Consider the following 7,861-nt stretch of genomic DNA (forward strand, 5'->3'; position numbering starts at 1 on the left):
AATACCACAGACAAGGTTTAGACCTTCCGGATTCTCTTGAATGCCGCCATCATTCTAGCTTACGCCACGAAGATTCTGGTTAGGAGATCTAAGAGATATTCATTCTAGCTTAATTCATGTAGAACAGAAGTGTTTGTCAGGCACGCGTTCATAAGGGAGAAGGATGATGAGCGTCACACATAATCATCACCTTCATCACGTTCTTGGGTGCGAATGGATATCTTAGAAGAGAAATAAGAAGAATTGAATAGAAAACAGTAGTACTTTGCATTAATCTTTGAGGAACAGCAGAGCTCCACACCTTAATCTATGGAGTGTAGAAACTCTACCGTATGAAAATACATAAGTGAAGGTCCAGGCATGGCCGAGATGGCCAGCCCCCTAAACGAGATCAATAGTCTCCTAAGATGAACAATGGAATAAAACTGAGACCAAAGATGCCTAATACAATAGTAAAAGGTCCTATTTATAATAAACTAGCTACTAGGGTTTACATGAGTAAGTAATTGATGCATAAATCCACTTCCTGGGCCCACTTGGTGTGTGTTTGGGCTGAGCCTGAGTGTTGCACATGCAGAGGTCATTTGTGGAGTTGAACGCCAGTTTCTGTGCCAGTTTGGGCGTTCAACTCTGGTTTTGGATCCTTTTCTGGCGCTGGACGCCAGATTTGGGCAGAAGGCTGGCGTTGAACGCCAGTTTACGTCGTCAATTCTTGGCCAAAGTATAGACTATTATATATTGCTGGAAAGCCCTGGATGTCTACTTTCCAACGCAATTGGAAGCGCGCCATTTCGAGTTCTGTAGCTCCAGAAAATCCACTTTGAGTGCAGGGAGGTCAGAATCCAACAGCATCAGCAGTCCTTTTTCAACCTCTGAATCTGATTTCTGCTCAAGTCCCTCAATTTCAGCCAGAAAATACCTGAAATCACAGAAAAACACACAAACTCATAGTAAAGTCCAGAAATGTGAATTTAACATAAAAACTAATGAAAACATCCCTAAAAGTAACTAGATCCTACTAAAAACATACTAAAAACAATGCCAAAAAGCGTATAAATTATCCGCTCATCACAACACCAAACTTAAATTGTTGCTTGTCCCCAAGCAACTGAAAATCAAATAGGATAAAAAGAAGAGAATATACTATAAATTCCAAACTATCAATGAAACATAGCTTCAATCATATGAGCGGGACTTATAGCTTTTTGCCTCTTGAATAGTTTTGGCATCTCACTTTATCCATTGAGGTTCAGAATGATTGGCATCTATAGGAACTCAGAGTTCAAATAGTGTTATTGATTCTCCTAGTTCAGTATGATGATTCTTGAACACAGCTTCTTTATGAGTCTTGGCCGTGGCCCTAAGCACTTTGTTTTCCAGTATTACTACCGGATACATAAATGCCACAGACACATAATTGGGTGAACCTTTTCAGATTGTGACTCAGCTTTGCTAAAGTCCCCAATTAGAGGTGTCCAGGGTTCTTAAGCACACTCTTTGTTTTTGCTTTGGACCTTGACTTTAACCGCTCAGTCTCAAGTTTTCACTTGACACCTTCACGCCACAAGCACATGGTTTAGGGACAGCTTGGTTTAGCCGCTTAGACCAGGATTTTATTCCTTTAGGCCCTCCTGTCCACTGATGCTCAAAGCCTTGGGATCCTTTTTATTTCCCTTGCCTTTTGGTTTTAAGGGTTATTGGCTTTTTCTGCTTGCTTTTTCTTTTTCTTTCTATATTTTTTTTTCTCTTTTTTTTTTCTGCAAGCGTTGTTTTTTTTTTTTTTTGCTGTTTTTTCTTGCTTCAAGAATCATTTTTATGATTTTTCAGATTATCAAATAACATGTCTCCTAGTCATCATTCTTTCAAGAGCCAACATATTTAACATTCTTAAACAACAACTTCAAAAGACATATGCACTGTTCAAGCATACATTCAGAAAACAAGAAGCATTGTCACCACATCAATATAATTAAACTAAGTTCAAGGATAAATTCGAAACTCATGTACTTCTTGTTCTTTTAAATTAAAACAGTTTTTCATTTAAGAGAGGTGATGGATTCATAGGACATTTATAACTTTAAGACAAAGTTACTATTACTAATGATCATGTAATGAAGGCACAAACATAGATAAGCACATAACATAGAAAACGAAAAACAGAGAAGGCAAGAACAAGGAATGAATCCACCTTAGTGATGGTGGCGTTTCCTTCTTGAGGAACCAATGATGTCCTTGAGCTCTTCTATGTCTCTTCCTTGTCTTTGTTGCTCCTCCTTCATTGCTTTTAGATCTTCTCTGATTTCATGAAGGATGATGGAGTGCTCTTGATATTCCACCCTTAGTTGCTTCCAATAATTGTGTGGAAGAAAATGTATCCCCTGAGGTATCTCAGGGATCTCTTGATTTGCAGTCAAATGTTCTACCACTGAGCTATAGACCCTTGATGGAAGCTTTTGTCTTCCCTTTCCTCTTTCTAGAGGTTTCTCTGGCCTTAGGTGCCATCAATGGTTATGGAAAAAACAAAAAAGCTATGCTTTTACCACACCAAACTTAGAATGTTGCTCGCCCTCGAGCAAAAGAAGAAAGAATAGAAGAATAAGAAGAAGATATGGAGGAGATGGATGGGAGTGTGTATTCGGCCATATGGGTGGGATTGGGTGGGAAAGAGATGTTGAATTTTGAAGGAAAGTGGTTGTTTGGATGTGAGTGGTAAAGGGTTAATTAGGGAAGAGTGTTTATTGGGAATAGAGGATGATTGAGAAGAGAGAAGAGAGTGAGTGGAGGTGGGTGGGGATCCTGTGGGGTCCACAGATCCTGAGGTGATCCTGTGAGGTCCATAGATCTTGAGGTGTCAAGGCTTTTACATCCCTGCACCAATTTAGGCATGTAAAATGCCCTTGCACACAACTCTGGGCGTTCAGCGCCAGGTTGGTGCCCATTTTGGGCGTTCAACGCCCATTTGCTGCCATTTCTGGCGTTGAACGCCAGAACCATGCTTGTTCTGGGCGTTCAGCGCCAGGATGCTGCCCATTCTGGGCGTTCAGCGCCAGAACCATGCTCTGTTCTGGCGTTTGAACGCCAGACAGATGCTCCTCCAGGGTGTGATTTTTCTTCTGCTGTTTTTTTTATTCCGTTTTTGATTTTTTTGTTTATTTTGTGACTCCACATGATCATGAACCTAAGAAAACATGAAAAACAATAAAAATAAGAATTAGATAAACATTGGGTTGCCTCCCAACAAGCGCTTCTTTAATATCAATAGCTTGACAGTGGGCTCTCATGGAGCCTCACAGATGTGCAGAGCTTTGTTGAAACTCTCCAACACCAAACTTAGAGTTTGGATATGGGAGTTCAACATCAAACTTAGAGTTTGGTTGTGGCCTCCCAACACCAAACTTAGAGTTTGACTGTGGGGGCTCTGGTTGACTCTGCTTTGAGAGAAGCTTTTCAAGCTTCCTCTCCATGGTTGCAGAGGGAGATCCTTGAGTTTTGAATACAAGGGAGTTCTCATTCCATTGAAGGACTATTTCACCTCTGTCAACATCAATCACAGCTCTTGCTGTGGCCAGGAAAGGTCTTCCTAGGATGATGGATTCCTCCTCTTCCTTTCCAGTATCCAGGACTATGAAATCAGTAGGTATGTAAAGGCCCTCAACCTTTACTAATACATCTTCTACTTGTCCATAAGCCTGTCTTCTTGAGCTGTCTGCCATCTCTAGTGAGATTTTAACAGCTTGCACCCCATAGATTCCCAGTTTCTCTATTACAGAGAGGGGCATGAGGTTTATCCCTGAACCAAGGTCACACAGAGCCTTAAAGATCATGGTGCCTATGGTACAAGGGATTATGAACTTTCCAGGATCCTGTCTCTTCTGAGGCAATGTCAGTTGATCCAGATCACTTAGTTCATTGATGAACAAGGGAGGTTCAACTTCCCAAGTATCAATGCCAAACAATTTGGCATTCAGCTTCATGATTGCACCAAGAAACTTGGCAGTTTGCTCTTCAATAACATCCTCATTCTCTTCAGAAGAGGAATACTCATCAGAGCTCATGAAGGGCATAAGGAAGTTCAATGGAATCTCTATGGTCTCTAGATGAGCCTCAGAGTCCTTTGGTTCCTCAGAGGGAAGCTCCTTATTGATCACTGGACGTCCCAGGAGGTCTTCCTCCTTGGGATTCACGTCCTCTCCTCTCCTTACAGGTTCGGCCATGGCGCTTATGTCAATGGCCTTGCATTCCCCTTTTGGGTTCTCTTCTGTATTGCTTGGGAGAGTACTAGGAGGGATTTCAGTGATCCTTTTACTCAGCTGGCCCACTTGTGCTTCCAAATTTCTAATGGAAGACCTTGTTTCATTCATGAAACTTACAGTGGCCTTAGATAGATCAGAGACTAGATTTGCTAAATTAGAAGCATTTTGTTCAGAGTTCTCTGTCTATTGCTGAGTTGATGATGGAAAAGGTTTGCTATTGCTAAACCTGTTTCTTCCACCATTATTAAAGCCTTGTTGAGGCTTTTGATCCTTCCATGAGAAATTTGGATGATTTCTCCATGTTGAGTTATAGGTGTTTCCATAAGGTTCACCTAAGTATTTTACCTCTGCTATTGCAGGGTTCTCAGGATCATAGGCTTCTTCTTCAGAAGATGCCTCTTGAGTACTGTTGGATGCAGCTTTCATTCCATGCAGACTCTAAGAAATCATGTTGACTTGCTGAGTCAATATTTTGTTCTGAGCCAATATGGCATTCAGAGTATCAACTTCAAGAACTCCCTTCTTCATAGGCGTCCCATTATTCACAGGATTCCTTTCAGAAGTGTACATGAACTGGTTATTAGCAACCATGTCAATGAGTTCTTGAGCTTCTGCAGGCGTTTTCTTTAGGTGAATGGATCCACCTGCAGAAGTGTCCAGTGACATCTTTGATAGCTCAGATAAACCATCATAGAATATATCCAGGATGGTCCATTCTGAAAGCATGTCAGAAGGACACTTTTTGGTCAACTATTTGTATCTTTCCCAAGCTTCATAGAGAGATTCACCTTCTTTCTGTCTGAAGGTTTGAACATCAGCTCTAAGCTTGCTCAGCTTTTGAGGAGGAAAGTACTTGGCTAAGAAAGCCGTGACCAGCTTATCCCAAGAGTTCAGGCTGTCTTTGGGTTGAGAATCCAACCATAATCTAGCTCTGTCTCTTACAGCAAAAGGGAAAAGCATGAGCCTGTAGACTTCAGGATCTACTCCATTAGTCTTAACAGTATCACATATCTGCAAGAACTCAGTTAAGAACTGAAAAGAATCTTCAGATGGAAGTCCATGAAACTTGCAGTTCTGCTGCATCAGAGAAACTAATTGAGGTTTCAGCTCAAAATTGTTTGCTCCAATGGCAGGAATGGAGATGCTTCTTCCATGTAAATTGGAATTAGGTGCAGTAAAGTCACCAAGCATCTTCCTTGCATTATTATTATTTTCGGCTGCCATATCCTTTTCCTGTTTGAAAATTTCTGAAAGGGTATCTCTGGATTGTTGTAATTTAGCTTCTCTCAATTTTTTTTTCAGAGTCCTTTCAGGTTATGGATCTGCTTCAACAAGAATGTTCTTGTCCTTGTTCCTGCTCATATGACAAAGAAGAGGGCGCACAAAAATAATAATAATAATATGGGTCCTTTATACCACAGTATAGGGATCCCTTTGTGAGTGGAAGAAAAGAGGGGAGACAAAGAATGTAATGTAATTGAAGAAACACATCTGTGAGGAGGGTTGAGATGCGAGATGAGATGTTAGGATATGAACGAATAAATAGAATAAGATGGGAGAGAGAGAATTTTCGAAAATATTTTTGAAAAAGAGTTAGTGATTTTCGAAAATGGTTTTTGAAAAATGTTAGTAATTTTCGAAAATTTTTGAAATAAAAAATAAAATTAATTAGTTAATTAAAAAGAAATTTTTGAAAAAGAGGGAAGATATTTTCGAAAATTAGAGAGAGAGAGTTAGTTAGGTAGTTTTGAAAAAGTTAAGAAACAAACAAAAAGTTAGTTAGTTAGTTGAAACAAATTTTGAAAAGATAAGAAGTTAGGAAGTTAGAAAAGATATTTTGAAATCAAATTTTTGAAAAAGATAAGATAAGAAGATATTTTGAAAAGATATGATAGAAATTAGTTTTTGAAAAAGATTTGATTTTTAAAAATCACAATTAATGACTTGATTCACAAGAAATCACGAGATATGATTCTAGAACTTAAAGTTTGAATCTTTCTTAACAAGCAAGTAACAAACTTCAAATTTTTGAATCAAAACATTAATTGATTATGTTATTTTCAAAAATTTGATATAAAAATAAGAAAAAGATTTTTGAAAAATATTTTTGGAATTTTCGAAAATAACTAAGAATTTTGAAAAAGATTTGATTTTTGAAAAAGATTTTGAAAAAGATAAGATTTTCAAATTGAAAATTTGATTTGACTCATGAGAAACAATTTGATTTTAAAAATTTTTAAAAAAGTCAACTCAAATTTTCGAATTTGATGAGAGAAAAAGGGAAAGATATTTTTTTGATTTTTTGAATTTTTATGAAAACATGAAAATTATGCAATGCATGAAATTTTTAGATCAAAACAATGAATGCATGCAAGAATGCTATGAATGTCAAGATGAACACCAAGAACACTATGAAGATCATGATGAACATCAAGAACATATTTTTTTGAAAAATTTTTAATGCAAAGAAAACATGCAAGACACCAAACTTAGAATTCTTTAATGCTTACGCACTAAGAATTCAAGAATGCATATGATAAACATGAAAAGACACAAAACAAAAAATCATCAAGATCAAACAAGAAGACTTACCAAGAACAACTTGAAGATCATGAAGAACACTATTAATGCATGATATTTTCGAAAAAATGCAAGATGCATATGCAATTGACACCAAACTTATAACATGACTCAAGACTCAAACAAGAAACACAAAAATATTTTTGATTTTTATGATTTTCTAATTTTTTTGGATTTTTATTTTATATTTTTCGAAAAATTCTTTTGAAAAAGAAAATAAGGATTCCAAAAATTTTTAATATGAATTCCAGGAATCTTGCCATGTTAGTCTTAAAGCTCCAATCAAAGGGTCAGGCATGGCTTAATAGCCAGCCAAGCTTTAATCAAAATATGAGTGTAATTCAGACATGACAAGCCTAACATGCTCTATCCAAAAGAATTAGACATGGCTTTACAGCCAGCCATGCTTCACATGCTTCATGAAACACTAGAATTCATTCTTAAAAATTCTGAAAGGAAAATATATTTTTGAAAACATTTTTATTTTAAAAAATTTTATTTTTTTTCGAAAACAAAGGAAGAATTTTTGAAAGATTTTTGAAAAATTTTTTGAAAACAAGACAAAAAGAAAATTACCTAATCTGAGCAACAAGATGAACCGTCAGTTGTCCAAACTCGAACGATCCCCGGCAACGGCGCCAAAAACTTGGTGCACGAAATTGTGATCTCCAGGCTTTAACAAATCCTGGTAATGGCTCCAAAGCTTGATGCTCTGATCTTAATTCATAATTGTCACAACTTCGATACAACTAACCAGCAAGTGCACTGGGTCGTCCAAGTAATACCTTACGTGAGTAAGGGTCGAATCCCACGGAGATTGTTGGTATGAAGCAAGCTATGGTCACCTTGTAAATCTCAGTTAAGTTGACTCATATGGGCTACAATATATTATGTAAATAAAACATAAAGTAAGGATAGAAATACTTATGTAAATCATAGGTAGGAATTTCAGATAAGCGAATGGAGATGCTTTTCGTTCCTCTGAACCTCTGCTTTCCTACTATCTTCATCCAATTAGTCTTACTCCT

The 7,861-nt window shown here is 37.5% G+C and overlaps 1 non-coding gene across 1 annotated transcript; it reads left to right on the forward strand.

The window, feature by feature from the left end:
• The first annotated feature begins 4,973 nt into the window (after window positions 1-4,973).
• LOC112761590 (small nucleolar RNA R71) lies at window positions 4,974-5,081 on the forward strand. The gene has a single exon (XR_003181978.1). It is a non-coding gene; the product is annotated as a small nucleolar RNA R71 (small nucleolar RNA).
• Window positions 5,082-7,861: the final 2,780 nt, after the last annotated feature.

This window comes from Arachis hypogaea, chromosome 16, assembly GCF_003086295.3.
Source record: "Arachis hypogaea cultivar Tifrunner chromosome 16, arahy.Tifrunner.gnm2.J5K5, whole genome shotgun sequence".
Lineage (NCBI taxonomy): Eukaryota > Viridiplantae > Streptophyta > Magnoliopsida > Fabales > Fabaceae > Arachis > Arachis hypogaea.